At 47.6% G+C, this 16,378-nt stretch overlaps 1 protein-coding gene across 6 annotated transcripts in view; it reads left to right on the top strand.

Annotated features, from left to right (window-relative positions):
- LOC142470692 (olfactory receptor 6B1-like) overlaps window positions 1-16,378 on the top strand; it is a 63,060-nt gene that overhangs the window by 31,668 nt on the left and 15,014 nt on the right. The window contains exon 3 of one of the 6 annotated variants that reach the window (XR_012789315.1): window positions 1,409-2,649. The exons of the other annotated variants lie outside the window; for them this stretch is intronic. The gene's annotated coding sequence lies outside the window, so the exon portion shown is untranslated. Of the gene's footprint in view, window positions 1-1,408; window positions 2,650-16,378 lie in introns of those variants that run through there. 6 annotated transcript variants of the gene reach the window in all.

Here is a 16,378-nt window from a genome sequence, read left to right as displayed (position 1 = left end):
TTGTCTGTGTCTGTCTATAGAGATGAAGTCCTTCCAAAATATCTCTTAAGGGAAGAAAAAAAAATCAGAAAAAGAAAGCACTTAACTGGAGGTCTCAATGAAAAACCACACCAAAAGGCACTCCAGAGGTGTTGTGCCCTAACACACACACACTGAAATCAACCTGCGCTCCACAAACTGCCTCAATGATGCATTACAGCAGCGGCCCCTTTTATTCTCCAACATCACCGCATTTTTCCGGGATTTTTTCCACTTCACTGCACTTCACCACGTTCATGCCGCATTCTGACCGCATTCATACCGCATTCATGTGGCATTCACAGCCGCGGTTGATGTGTTTATTGATAATGGTTCGGATTTAATTGGTTGCAATTCTTCGCGTATCCGCCAGATGGCAGATATTCATGACTTGTAATGCGCATGCGCTTCAGTAATGTGTCGACTTGCAGGTGTTTCGTTTAAAAAGATACCACAGTGGTCTATTGTAAATTGGCCTTGGGACTGAAGGAAGAGGTTACAATAATGTATCAATTTAGGCTTTTCATATTAAAGAAAGACAAGCACCAGTTTCTGGTCTGGTTATTGTCCAGAGAGTCCCGCCATGAGTGCACAAGTGCATCCCGTGTTCCAAAAACCCGACAGAACGTACGCTTATTTAATATGGGCCACGATTAATGCAACAGATGATAAGATGGCAACAGTTGTTCAAATTTATCAGTATTTTATCGAAAACTATGACTTTTACAAATTTTCGCCAGATCCTCATGTGTGGAAGCGTGCAATAAGGAAAAAGTTATGTAGCGATCCATGTTTTTTCCGTATTGCTCCCGATTTTATTGGCGAAAGGTCGTGTTAAAACCAACTAAGAAACGTCAGTCGCTGGCAAGCAATGCGACAGCACCAGCACCGGCTTCCAATAACGGTCCGACCGTCAGTGACAACCCTTGCTGTCTGTCCCCGCCCGGATACCTGCAGCCTGAGCCGGATTTCGCGTACAGTTTCGAGCAAGCTTGCATGTACCTACGTGATTTCCAGCCTCATCAGCTGACTACAGGTGTAGTAGTCCCGCTGTCACCTGTCAACGACGTGTATGATCAAGAATACGGGACTGGCAGTGGCTCGGCGCCAGCTGATTGGGAAATTCTATGGTGAGTAATGCTGCCGTATTTTATTCTGTTTTTTTTATTTTGAAAATATCAATATCAGTGCGATTCAAAAGTCAAGCAATTCTCCTGTAAGCAATATCATTGGCTGAGCGGCTTCTACAGTAGATACTGCACAATTGGTGAAAAGCTATGTGAACAGAAGACGCCCCCCCGAGAAAATTATTGGTGGGGCTGACTGTGGGAACTTCTTTGGGGGACTGACTGACCATTACAGTAAAACTTGTACTTTTGTTTTTCCTCAGAAAAGAAAACTTTGTCATCTCATGCGGAAAACGGCAAATGGTGGAATTTCGATGGATAATATCGCTTTGTGTCCAATGCCTGCACATTGCTGAATCGGATTTAAAAAAACACATACCGGAGTCTACAGTTTAGTGGCCGTTGTTATTGATTAGGATAGAATACCTGAAACAGTATGCTGATGTTTTCAGACCGTATACAATACTTTTTTATATATACTGTATAATAAACCCGAGAAAATAAAAAGTATGCATTTATTCTACATGTATCTGGAATACGTGTATATGTGATGTGCAGTACTGAGCATGCCTACAGTATACAGTACAGTATGCCTGGACAGTACTGTACATTCTAGAAACACTGTATTTTGTTACAGTATAAAAGGAGACAATGGAACAATTTAAAACAAATCAACATTTTCTTTTATTGGTGGAGTAAGTACAATTTTGTTTATTTACAAATACAGTGGTACTGTGCAATGTAAAAACATTTTAAGTGTACAGCAATTCAAAACATCAACAGGTGTATGGTTTACTGCTAGTGAAAACATTTATGTACAGAGAGTCAAAACATTTACAGTCAGTCAATATGGTTTACAGTCACATGGTGTTATTAAAAAAAAATTGTTATTCATGAAATTTTAAAACGCAACATCTCCTTTATTAAAGTACAGAAAGTCAAAACATTTACAGTAGGATGGTGTACAGAACAGTCAGTCAGGCCTGCACAACTCCAGTCCTCGAGGACTGCAAACAGGCCCGGTTTTCAGGATAACCTTGCAAACCGGGCCTGTGTGCGGCCCTCGGGGACTGGAATTGTGCAGGTCCTGTGTGTACAGTAAGTAAAAACATTTCTTTATTAATACACGTTAAAACACGCAAGATCTCCTTTATTAAAGTACAGAAAGTCAAAACATGTACAGTACAGCAAAACAGTATGGTGTTATTAAAAAAAATTCTTTATTCATGAAATTTAAAAAACGCAACATCTCCTTTATTAAAGTACAGAAAGTCAAAACATTTACAGTAGGATGGTGTACAGGTCAGTCAGGCCTGCACAACTCCAGTCCTCAGTTGCAGTCAAACGCACAGGGTCGCAGTCAAAAGCCACAGCACAGATTGAATATCGTAATATCAAGTTGGTCTAAGCAGGTTTGTGGAGAAAACAAAAATAAAAAATGAGGAGAAAAAAAATATATATTTTTTTTGGTCACTCACTCTTGAACTTCGCAAGCAGTGGTGAATTTACAGGCGCATGCGCAGTAATCATCAGCTATCATGCAGGAATGTGATTGAAACCAGAAAGACACATTCAAAGGAATGGTGTGGGAGAGGTGTACTGCACTGTGGATAAGATAAGAAGTTGAAATACTGCAGTGCAGTAAATTAGCCTGTGTGTGCGGGGGCAAGCGAGGGGAGAGCGCTGTATATGCCGAAATGTGATACTGTTACAGTACTGGACCTGCCTATGCGTTTCAACAATTTTCAAATGAGACATACAGTACAGCACTGCAAATGCCTGTATAAATATGCAAATTTACAATTACTGCGCGCGCACACGCAGACTGTGTACTGACTTAGGTTGAACTGCTAAAGTATTAGACTTTGAAGACAACACCTCGCGAACACCCCCCTGAGTTTTTAGACGGTATTGCAGAATTGCACACAGCGATAATAAAATGCTAATACATTACCGCAATACACTCCAGACAAAAAAAAAACATACTGCATCTGCCCGCGGTTATCAGAATTGCGCCGCTACGGCCGCACGAGGCTAAAGGCGGCCGCCACTGTATGTTAAACAAGCTTCAACCCCATGGTAATTAGGAAAAAAATACCTTGTCTTGTTCTTGGTTTTGTATGTCCAGATGGTCCGATATATTGTTTGATTCATTGAAATTGCTACAGTATCAATGTCGTTTTGTTTGACTTCAACAATTATAATGTACAGGTATAAAAGAAGGAAGATCTACAATCTGTTTGCCACAATGTGGTACCAGAGCACCTTTAATTTAAATAACTATAATTGTGTTGTGGGGATTGATGCATATTTATCTTGTATTTCCACGGACATAATTTTTGTTTTTCCCCTCTAACAGACTTATTTTTTTTGTCACGCTGTGCTCACCACAAACTAGACGAGACCCCTGTGCTGAGATGGGAATAGGCAAACACCAGCCACAGACACGGGGACCCCATCTGGAATGTAGGGTGGTCTTGTTAGCCGGGTCTGCGGTCGTAGAGATCAGAGTAAATGTTATACTTGCCGGGTCCAATACAGGAGAGGTCGGGAGCGTAGAAGTTACTATTGCCAAGGTCAGGGTTGGAGAGAGGAGGTTCGTCGAAGTTCAAAGCCAGGGTCAGGGTTGGAGAGAGGAGGATCGTCGAAGTTCAGGGTCAGGGTTGGAAAGGAGCGGAGAGCCAGGAAAGCCGAGATCACATCTCGTTTTCAAGTATGTATTGGGCACAAAGTTACAGTATAAAAATACATGGTTACATTTAAAGAACAGGGTTATGCAGTCAATTCACAGACATTTCATGGACAGATAGAGTTGTAAAATTGGGTGCAGGGGTGTGACGAGTATACAAGAGGTTAAAAAACTCACTTTAGCAGACCAAAAGAACCACACCCTAGCTGGTAGGTCTGCTAGCTGATTGGAAAGAGGAGGTTTAAAAGGAAGATATCAGATTTCTTCCAGGCTGTCATTTTGCTTTCAACCTGGGAGGAAACAGATTGCAGAGAGCCTGGCTGAGGGGAGAGCCTGAACTCCCTGTTGTGTACCTGGAAATAAGGACTATTGTTTTGTTGCAAACTTATGCCATTTACTTTCATTGCTTTATTCTCTGTGCAACTACAACTTGCTTCCCGGGTAAGGGAAATAAAGCACTTTTCATTGCAAGAAGGTGGCGTGGAAGCTTTTTTCTGACCATACCGACACGGCCTCTCCGTCACAGGGGGATAAATGGCTCTTGAGTTTCAGATTGAAATAGAGCAGCTTTAACATCACCAAACATCAGCGGACGGCAGCAAACAGCTCACACCCTTTGGCTGCCCTTCGGCTTTCCGCCTTTGGGGCAACGCAAATGTACACTGTTGTGGTTGAGATTCAATGCAGCTGTGAAGACAAAGTGCTTTGTGTCCTCTTGGCTCATTAACATTCCAGTGGGTGGGGTTGACGTTCCACAAAGTACAAGCAAATGTTAGCCCTTAGAACGCTGGTCCTGTGCAGAGGGGAGCAGCTCTTGGGGAGCCGCATCAGGCTGTCCGCCTTTGGGGCAACGCAGATGTATACTGGGGTGGTTGAGATTCAATGCAGCTGTGAACAAAAAGTTCTGTGTGTCCTCTTGGGTCATTAACATTCCAATGGGTGTGCCTACAAAAAGAGGAGCGCCCGACGCAAGGGAAATCTCATGAGCACGCAATCAGTAATAAGACTATAGTTGAAAAAAGTCCTCCTCGAGCGACTGAGGAGTGCTGATCTCAAGCACCTTCGGGAGGAGACAAAAATAAACTGGAGAAAGGGCTCCAATCCCAGCGGGACTGAGGGTTCTCTTCCTCCATCCACTCTCATTCTAGTCACAGAGATATCTCGAATAAGAGTGGAAGGATGGGCTTTGGCCATGGTAAGCCCGAGCTTCCCACAAACAGGGGAGGTATGTAACAGGGACTTATCTCTGTTAAAGCAACTTGCCTCTAATCCACCAGTGTGCTCGTTAATTACTGGTGTACAATCAACCAACTCCACTGGCCTAATCACAGCTCTGTCACAAAAAGCCTGCTCTGAGACACAGGAAGAGGATTCTTGAGTCTCACAATTGGGGACTGAACCAAGGAAGGACAGATGTCTTAAGCTGCAAAGAGACTGCAGGCTGACAGCAATACAAAGGGGAGCAGACCTCTATACCTGGACAGACCTTGCCTTAGCATATAAGGGTGCTGACCCAGAAGAGCAGAGAAACCTTCCCCTAAAGCTACAAGAAACAGATAAGAATTCCTTATGGGACTGTTCTATATCTGTATTAATGTATATGTATATTTGGGGCTGGTAATTAGCTTAGCTAACCACCCAGTTAGAGAGGGCTAGACTTCATGTGTAGATATTCTCCAAAGTGGAGTAGATTTTCTTTTGCCTAATTTGAAGAATGTTGCTCTGTTAAAGGGACAGGCGCAATAAAGCCTAATTTAAGTTTCAATTTAAACGGTCTCCATTGCATACTTCTGAACACGTCTCTTACAGGGACACATTAAAAAATTATTTATAAAACAAAATTACATCACGTGACGCACCTCGTTGCCATGAGAAAGAGATACTGACGTCAGGCGGTGACATGTTGCCATGACAATGTGGCATCACGTGATGCCTCAGCGCCATAATGCGTCCTGTTGTCGTCATGTCAACTTGATGCCGTGTGACGTCATGGAGCGTCTCGTTGTTATGGCAATGTGCATTACGTGACGTCGCACAGCCATGTTGATGGAATTTGGAGGGGAGGATACAGCCAAAGGCAAGATAAATAAATATATAATAAATAGATCTAAAAAATGTTATCTCCGAGTTAGCCTTCAATATAAGGTGGCAACCCTGGATGCAGTGTGTGTTTGTGTGTGTATAGAGGCGGATGGCTGCAGTGTGTGTTTGTGTGTGTATTGAGGCGGATGGCTGCAGTGTGTGTTTGTGTGTGTATAGAGGCGGGTGGCTGCAGGGTGTGTTTGTGTGTGTATAGAGGCAGGTAGCTGCAGTGTGTGTTTGTGTGTGTATAGAGGTGGATGGCTCCAAGCTGGAGAGGCTACCAGCACCCTCTACGGAGGCCTATACTGTTTTTCTGTATACTGTATTTCTGGAAGCAGAGGGTCCCCGGAGCTGAAATAAATGGCTTCAGCCCCGGAGACCCCCTGCTTCAATCTTGTAGAAAAAAAAGAATTTTAAAAATACATTAGATGGCTGTAAGAGCTGCTCTAGAGAGACAGAGAGCGACACTGCTTCTATCTGGGACTTCTCTGCACAGCTATTACAGGCTCGCTGGGTAGGATTAAAGCTGAGGTGGTAACATTGAGAAGCGGGGACCCCTGCTGAGTTAATCCTCCTGGGCTGCTTTTGGTGTTCTGGGTCCCGATCCAGTACAGCTGCAGTGCGGTCCGGCGCCGACACACAATCGCAGCACCGAAAACCGTAAGTCTGGACACATCTGTATATTAACATATTGGAAGTGCTCTAGAAGTCAATAAATATCTTTAGATGAATAGTCGGGATTAATAGACGCTAAAGAGAGGGTAAACATACCACACATTTTAAGTGCTGTATTACTCAGAATAGATTATGTAACAATTACCAGTGTGGGGTCACCGTTGTTTATCTTTTCAACTCCTCTCTCAAATATATATTATAATTCTTTGAATTGTACAATTCCAATGTCGGAGAGAGAGGCGCCCAGCATGGGAGAGAGAGAGAGGCATGGCAGAAGGCCAGCAGCAGCTGGGGAGAGCTAGGACCCGGCGTGGGGGAGAGAACTCACGGCAGGAAGCATGCAAGCAGCTGGGGAGAGCTAGGACCCTGCGTGGGGGAGAGAGGCAGGCATGGCTGGAGGCCCGCAAGCAGCTGGGGAGAGCTGGGGCTCAGCGTGGGAGAGAGAAATAGGCATGGCTGGAGGCCCGCAAGCAGCTGGGGAGAGCTGGGGCTCAGCGTGGGAGAGAGAAATAGGCATGGCTGGAGGCCCGCAAGCAGCTGGGGAGAGCTGGGGCTCAGCGTGGGAGAGAGAAATAGGCCTGTCAGGAGGCCTGGAAGCAGCTGGGGAGAGCTGGGGCCCGGAGTGGGAAGCAGGCATGGCAGGAGGCCCGCAGCAGCTGGAGAGAGCTGGGTCACCAGAGGCCTTAGACCATCCCCAAGGTAAGTGTGTACTGTATTTGGGAGGGTGAGGGTAGTGTTGTATGTATTATGTGGATGGGGGGTATTGTTGTATGTATTTGTGGATGGGGGGTAGTGTTGTATGTATTTGAAGGGGAAGGTAGTATTGTATGTGTAGCCCTGGCTGGTTTTGGGCTATAAGTCTGCCCTCCTCCTGGCAGTAATCCCTAGTAAGGGTAGGGTGCCAGCAGTAATCATGGGTTTTCCCCACACCTTGCAGCTCAGTGAGTCAGAGAAGGTAGTGCAATCGGGCCTGTTGTCCAATCAGGGGGGTGGGGGTTGTTCTTACTGGAACTGACTTAAGGAGTTGCACTTCCTCTATTAAGTAGTGCAGGGCTCTGTTTATTTATGCCCTCCCTGCGTGGAGTGGTGGAATACTATTCCTCATATCCTACCAGAGAGAAGACCAAGGACTGCTCCTGGTGGCCAGGAGCATAGTTCCAGGGACAGAGAGAGAAAGATAGAGAGAGAGAAAGCGATAGAGAAAGAAAGCGAGAGAGAAAGAAAGCGAGAGAGAAAGAAAGCGAGAAAGAAAGAGAAAAAGAGAGAAAGCGAGAGAGAAAGAGAGAGAGAGAGAAAGCGAGAGAGAAAGCGAGAGATAGAAAAAGAGAGAGAGAGAAAGAGGGAAAAAGAGAGCGAGAAAGAGATAGAGAGAGAAAGAAAGAGAGAAAGAGAGAGAGAGTGAGAGAGAGCGAGAAAGAGAGAGAGAAAGAGACAGAGACCAGAATAAAGATCATCTGTTTCAGAAGACCCTTTGCCTGAGACTGAAATCTATCAGGAAGGGGAAGAGATAAGTTCTCCTGCAGAAATTTCTCCCCACATCTCTGGAGGTTGCTAGAGATGGAGGCGCTATCACAGTGAGTATGAGTCGGGCAAGACCCCAGAAGCCTGTCCTGACCTTCCCCATAACACCAGGCGGGAGACTCAGGGCCCCTGTTACCAGCAGGTCTGCACCACACTACCATCAGTAACCAGCACAAGTTTCCCCATGATAGACCCTATACGAGATTGGGGGAGAGGGGGAAACAGTGTTATATATGTATTTGTGGACGGGGGTATTCTGGAAGCCAGAGGGTCACGTGTAGGATGACTTAGCTCAGATAGTGTCAACTCGCCCTCTTTTCCAAGCACGACAAGGCCTGTTTCTTTTCTTACTTTATTTTGGAGAAAGTAGGTAAATACAGTTGCTTGTGTAGAGGTGTAGGTATCTCTGTGTGTGCTTAGTAGTAAAGGGAGGTGAAAAGATAATCCTGCAGCACCATTACAGGGGTTACAGCGAGGTACTCACGAGTCCAGGGAAATGGTGGAAAGGAAATGGCAAGGTATGCTGGGTACTGAGATAGTCTGGGGACAGACCATCTGTGGGCAGAGCAGAGGGGGAGAAAGCAGACTAGCCCATTAGAGAGAAAGGCTGGGGCTGCCATGGCAACTCACAAGAGTGTCTGGGGAAGCTACAACATGTAGCAATAATGTATCATCTTTAGTACTGCAGAGGGGAAATGGCACTGTATTATCACACAAGCACTGTGTTTGTGTGCAGAACCAAACACATACAGCTGGCATTAAGAAGCTGACAAGCAGGGCTGCGAGGAACAAGGGGGGGGGGGGGAGGGGGTGAAACAGAAGTGTAGACAGGGGTATACCTGTTCCATGACAGGGGGTATTGTATGTACTGTATTTGGGGCTGCGTATATTGTTGTATGTATTTGAGGATGGGGGGGTAGCATTGTATGCATTTGTGGATGGGGGGTAGTGTTATATGTGAAGCCCTGTTTCACCTAGAACACAGGAAACTACCTATTGCTGCTTTTATACCTGTTGGCTCCAGGAGCCTGAGCCTCTATCACGTAGAGCCTGGGGTGTGTACTTACTCTGGTGCAGCGCCTCCACCTGTGAGGGATCCCAGCAGAGCGGAAGCAGCTCCTCACAGGACACAATAATAATAACCCACACAGTATAAATAACGCAACCTTTATTGTTGTGCAATAGATATAGATCAAATGATTACTCACCCTTATGAGTACTCTCTCCCTTTTGATACATATACACAAATACCACACCGCTCGCAGGGCTTACTCCCCTGAAATGCTACCCACCACTGTGTCCCACACCGTGTCCAGAGATCTGTGTACCTCAAACAGAGTCCTCAAGACTTCCACAGTATGTTAAGTCCCTTGGCCACTAGTCTCACAGTGTCCCCAAAGAACCCAACCTTATAGGCGTGATCAGTGCCTGGGTATAGACCGGTATGTTGGTGCACTTGTTGACCTTTACCTGCCGGGCGCGACAGCACACGATCTAATGAGGCTTTGCAAAGGATCCGCCGATCTTCTCACTGCGACGTCGTCAAGGTGATCCACCAAGGCAATGTCTCTGCAGTCTCTTCAGTGAGGCATGATCCCAAATGCCTCTTCAAGGAGTTCATCGTCTGCTGTGTCCCTAATATATCTACTTTAGGTACTACAGGGATCCTTTCCCTATGCTAGGGCCTGTCCCTGTAGCAGCCACAAGCGAGAGTTGACTCAGGACCTATCTTGGGCCTAGAGGAGTATATGCTGGCCTAGTGTAGAGGCTTACTTGCACTCTACACTGACCCTCTGTCCCCTACCTCTCCCTGTCACACTCTGCCCGCGTGCTCCCTGTGACACACATCATTATCCTGCCTACAGCACTTCTCCAGCTCCTATTCGCTCCCTGCGTGAGGTGGGATACTGCTAAGGCTCATGGGACTTGTGGTCCCTTCCAAAAGCCCTCCCTGATTGGTTAGTGTTCGCGCGCTTTTTCACTGCCATTGCGCAACATAGAAGGGCCGCCTCTGCTACTCTGCGCATGTGCGAGCTTCCTTAAGATGGCGGCTCTCTCCGCAATCACCGGAGCCCCCGGCGACGCGATCGCCCTCTCGGCGCACCCCATCAACCTCCCCAACTGCACGTCCCCTCCCTCGGAGCTCCCGACACGCGTGCACGCGCATCCGCACAACACCGCAACCGGCCGCAACTCTCCTGACTGAACGGAGGTAACTACATACAAGTGGGCACAACCTCAGAGGGGGAACCTGGCTATATATGTATTTGTGGATGGGAGATATTGTGTGTATTCTGGGCTGGGGTAGTGTTGTATGTATTTGGGGTTGGGTAGTGTTGTATGTATCTTGTGGGGGAATTATGTGTTCGGAATTGTATGGGAATTGGGGGGATTGTGTGTGTGGCGAGGGGGGTAGGAGGGAATGAGTGCAAAGAGGGGGGGATTGAGGTAGACGGATTTAAGTGAGAGGGAGGTAGATGAGTGATAGCGAGGGCGGCGTGAAGTGAGATGGCGTGAGGAGTAGAGAGAGAGGGGTGAGGGGGCGGAGTGTGAGTGAGGAAGAGAAGCGGGTAAGAGTTAGAGACACGGGGGAGAGAAATACACGGGGAAAGGGGGAAGTAGAGTAGGGGGCTCGTGAGGAGGTGTGAAAGAGGGTGTCACGTAAGACCCCCTGCTAGCACGCGACCTGCATACGGGACAAGGGTTAATACCGTCGCTCGCAAGCGTACCCACTCCTTATGGTGTGAGAAGGCGGGTGTGTGGCGAGTGCGGGCGACAGCTGGTCAGTGAGGGGGGAGGTGGGGGGGAAGTGAGGAGGGGGGGTGGTGGGGAAGTGAGAGGGAGGGGAGGTGGGGGGGGAAGGGAGGGGAAGGGGAGGTGGGGGGGGAAGTGAGGGGGGGTGCAGGGGAGGTGGGGGGAAGTGAGGGGGGGTGCGGTCGGTGAGGGGGGAGGTAAGTGACAATGTATCATGTGGCCGCTTGCTCCCCCTTCCACCACTGTCTGCCGGTCTTCCCCCCCCCCCCGAAACCTTCAGTCGGTTGTGGACGCCTGCAGACGTGGGCGCGTGCATGCGTCGGCCGCTCCCTCACCCGCCTGCTCCCACGCGGATCTGAGGCGGGAGGCAGCGTGTTGTGGCCGCTCCCCCGGCCGGCTGTCCGCTCCCCCGCTGTGTCCCGTGCGGCCACTCCCCCTGCTGTGTCCCGGGCACTCACTCAAGTGCGGATGCTCCCCCGCTGACTCTAGCGGCCGGGGTGTAAGGTTGGAGGCAATGCCGGAAGGAGGGGCAGAGGCGCAGGGGTTGGAGGCAGCGGGAGGCACAGGGGTTTTGCGCTGGGAGGGGAGGCACAGGGGTTGGAGGCCCCGCTGGGAGGGGAGGCTCAGGGGTTGGAGGCCCCACTGGGAGGGGAGGCGACGGGGTTGGAGGCCCCAGCGGCAGAGGTGTGCACTGGGAGGGGAGAAAAAGGGGTTTTGCGCTGGGAGGGGAGGCACAGGGGTTTTGCGCTGGGAGGGGAGGCGCAGGGGTTTGAGGCAGCAGGAGGCACAGTAGTGTGAGGCAGCAAGAGGGGAAGCGGCGGTTTAGTTACTTACCTGGGTGGGAGGTGTGTGTGTGTGTCACTGTTAGACCACACCGGCCAATGAGAGGTGTGCGGGGGCAGGCGGGCCAAGGGAGCCATCTCATTGGCCTGAGGCGGAGTGACGGGCCAAAGGTCCAATGTGATTGCCCCTAGACACAGGGAGACACAGGACAAACAGACACGCATACAACGGTTTGAGAAATATATATATAGATAATAATAATAATAATTATTCAGCAACACAATATCTACAACATAATGACACTAGAAAGAGCTCTATATTACTCTAGGTAATTAAATTATCTGGACCATCACGATCATCACTCTTTTTGGTTTCACTCCCTACAGTAGAGATGTTTCTGGTTCCTGTATGACATATATGCTCTGCACTGATGTGGCCCATCTTTGAGTTATAACTTTAAATGATCTAAAAGTTCTGTGAATTAAAACTAAATAAATTCTGGGTACTATTTATAACCTTTCAGTGTCCTAGGTATCTGTAGGGTGACCAGATTTTCAAAATGAAAAACCGGGACACATTTATAAATAATTTTTTTAAAACAAATTACATCCCGTGACGCACCCCATTGCCATGACAACGAGACAAATGTCAGGCGGTGACATGTTGCCATGACAATGTGGCATCACGTGATGCCTTGGCGCCATAGTGCCTCCTGTTGCAATGTCAACTTGATGCCGCGTGACGTCATGGAGCGTCTCGTTGTTATGGCAATGTGCATTACGTGACTTCGCGACGCCATGTTGACGGAATTTGGAGGGGAGGATACAGCCAAAGGCAAGATAAATATATAATAAAAAGATCTAAAAAATTTTGTTATCTCCGGGTTAACCTTCTATAGAAGGTGGCAACCCTGGCTGCAGTGTGTGTTTCTGTATACAGAGGTGGGCCCTGCAGAGTGTGTGTGTGTGTATAGAGGTGGGCCTAGCAGTGTGCGATTGTGTGTATAGAGGTGCGGCCTGAAGTGTGTGTTGGTGTGTATAGAGGTGGGGGCTACAGTGTGCGTTTGTGTGAATAGAGGTGGGGGCTGCAGTGTGTGTGTGTGTGTAGCGAGAGGTGGGGGCTGCAGTGTGTTTGTGTGTATAGAGGTGGTGGCTTTGCTTGGGCCCTTCAACTCTTACAGCCAGGGCATTATTGCATTATACTTCACAAATGTATTTATTTTCGATTCTTATCATAACACAAACTCTCATCCCCTCCCCCCCCTTCCCTCCCTTTCTCTGCTCTCTCACCGTGTATGTGTCTCCAAAACAGGAAAAATATATATGTTTCTTTTCATTCTTTTTTTAAATTATTTTTATTATTTTCTGGACTGACATGAGGTCTGTATGAATCAGTGGTGGTCTGTCAAAATTAATCCTCGTGGCAGGCACGACAACGTCCGTGAGTGCCCACGCTGCAGGAAAAAGGGTGCACACATATGAATTTTAAAATCAGAATTTAAATGCAATACATTTACATTTCTAGAGAGCAGCAGAAAAAAACCCACAAGCCACCTTTTTTTAAAGTTTAACTTCAACATAACAAATTCTATTAAGTAAAGGGATTTCACTATCAGAAATAAAACAAACCACTTTGCAGCCTGAAATCTGAAATGTACTTTCTCTTCTCTACGTTAATTAAAATTAAATAATGAAGACATTAATTAAAATTAAATTATTAATTGACATAAATTAAAATTAAATAAAAAAAATGTAGACATTAATTTAAATATTTTTAAAATGTGACATTCCTGACCTGTGTGTATATTAGCAAAGGAATGGAAGCAGGCACACGTTCTTACTAAAGGTGCAGTACTAAAGGTGCCCCCATCGTGACGTCAGGGCGCCAGCGCGACGCAGCGTGATGACGTCATGCACCACCAGTCAGTGACGTCACGATGGGGGCGTTGACATCCAGGAGCAAGGCAGCAGTGATCGTGGGGGGGTGAGTACCCATTTGTGTATATATTGTGGTATGTTTAACATGTTCTGTAGCCCTCTCCTTGATAAAGGCAATCTATTTGCCGAAACGTTGGACCTTTGGTGGCACAATAAACTGCACCTTTAGTAAGACCGTGTGCCTGCTTCCATTCCTTTGCTCAAGTACCTCTGGGATGTCTGGAACTCCCTGGATACAGCGCACCGGCAGATAAGTACCCCCCTCCAGCACCTACCAGCGGTGTGCATGTGCTTCTACATATACTTGTGTGTATATTACACATTGCAAAATAGGGTCTCTTGCTCTCCTCGTGGCAGTCAGTGACATTACTGCCATGCAGGGCCGCAGACAGCTTTCCTGGGGCCCTGGACCAACGTTTCCACCGGGGCCTCCCTACCCATGTTTCAGCGGCCTTGCGAGAACCCCCTCCCCCCTTCTCACCCCACCTCACACTCCCCAGTCACACTTTCCTTCCCCCCCTCTCTCTTACACCCCCACCCCCATGTATTTTTCTCCCCTCCCCACTCTCAACCTCCCTCCCCAATATACGTGCACACACATACAGTGACAAACACACAACCCCTCCCCTCCTCACATCTCCCCCTCCCCACCTCATATCTCCTAATATCTCTCCCTCCTCACCTCATATCTCCTAATATCTCCCCCATCCCTCCTCCTCATACCACCCGTCAACTCCTTATATCTTCCCCATTCCTCCTCATACCTTCCCCTCCTCATTTCTCCCTTCATATCTCATCATACCTTCCCCTCCCCTCATTTCTCCCTTCATATCTCCTAATATCTCTGTGACGATAGGCTGTGTCGGCCTTCCTTAATAAAGGGGGAGCCCATATGGTATGGGCTGAGAGTGTCAGCTCTTGTGTCCAAATGTTGGTTCTCTGTGTTTTAAAACTCCAATGCATTGTGTTTGTCCGGCTGGATTTCGGTCCAGGAGCCCAAGGTCCTATCAAGGTAAGCCTTTCCTGAACAGGCGCCTTGCAACTAGGAAAGGGTAGATCTCTTCCCCAGACCCCCGTAAGTGTGTATATTCTCTGTTTCTTGTATTTCTGTGTGTTTCCGAGGTCTTGTCCGAATAAACCGCAATTTATTTTACTGCCTGTTTTGCCTTGTGACTGATCCCTTAAATATAAATGTGAATTGGGCCTGGTCTCCCGTGACAATCTCCCCCATTCCTCCTCATATGTCCTCCTCCTCATACCTTCCCCTCCTCATTTCTCCCTTCATATCTCATCATACCTTCCCCTCCCCTCATTTCTCCCTTCATATCTCCTAATATCTCCCCCATCCCTCCTCATACCTTCCCCTCCACTCCGCATATTGTATGTCTTTATTTATATACCGCCATTAATCTACATAGCGCTTCACAGTAATACACATGGTAATCAAATAAATAACAGATACTGCACCGACACACTTTATTCGAGCAAATACCCAGTATGTACCTGGTAGATACCTGGAATGTGCCGCTCCTCACCTCTGACAAGCCCCGTTGCGTTTGCCTTCCCAGCCTGGGTTCATGCCTGGCTGACGGGCGGCTGATCTGTTAAATGATAATGATTAGGATTTAATAGGCTGCAATGCTTCGTGTGTCTACCAGATGGCATAAATTCATGAATTGTAATGCAGTATATATATATACTGTGCAGTATTGCAGCCAGCGGGAATAAAATGCTTCAATCCCTGCTTGGAAAATAACCCAATATACTCGGGCAGAAAACAGTCACAAACCTCAATACACCCGGGTATACCCGAATTCGTGGGACTAGCCGAGCTCGAATAAAGTGTGTCGCCAGTGTAATATAAATAACAGGTCATGGGAATAAGTGCTTTAGACATAAAAGTAACATTAAGGAAGAGGAGTCCCTGCCCTGAGGAGCTTACACTCTTCATCTCCTAATATCTTCCCCTCGCCTCCCCCTCCCCATACCTCCCCCTCTCCTCCTATGACACAGACAGACACACACAAGACACACACACACACACACACACACACACACACACACACACACACACACACACACACACACACACACACACACACACACACACACACACACACACACACACACATTCTCCCATATATATATATATACACACACACACACACACACACACACACACACACACACACACACACACACACACACACACACACACACACACACACACACACACACACACACACACACACACACACACACACCACCCCCGCCCCCCCCCCCCCTAGGTATCTGGCATTTCCCTCTCAATCCTGTGTTTTATGCTAAAGTCTCTACTACAGTAGTTCACATTCATATAAAATGGATGCCACAGGAGGCAGAGGGGGGCCGTCCCAGAGCAAGTGCTAAGGGTGTCCTTACACAGGGCTCCGCACTTTCAGGTTCCCGCCCCCTCATTTCTCATTCTCACGACTACAGGTGCTTCTGGGAGCTGTAGTCCAGCTCTAGATCCAATGCATGAGAGAGTTTGAAGGCAACAGGACCACAAATCCCACAATCCCTTGTGTAAACCCCCAGAAAGAGGAAGTTACATGACAGGCATCAGCCAGTCAGTACTGTACAGAGGCTCCCAGGGATGTAATAGTTCCTATAGGGAGGAAGGGCCTGTATCCCATACATGCACTCTCTGCCCCCTTTCTCCTGCAGCCACTGCCTCTTGCATTCTCTACCCTTCTCTCTCTGCCTCCTGTGCCCTCTCTCTCACCAACACTCCTGCCTCTTATATCTGCTCT

This window comes from Ascaphus truei, chromosome 20 (assembly GCF_040206685.1).
Source record: "Ascaphus truei isolate aAscTru1 chromosome 20, aAscTru1.hap1, whole genome shotgun sequence".
Taxonomy (NCBI): domain Eukaryota; kingdom Metazoa; phylum Chordata; class Amphibia; order Anura; family Ascaphidae; genus Ascaphus; species Ascaphus truei.
Note: the sequence above shows the minus strand (reverse complement) of the source record. Positions and strands in the feature narration are given on the sequence as shown.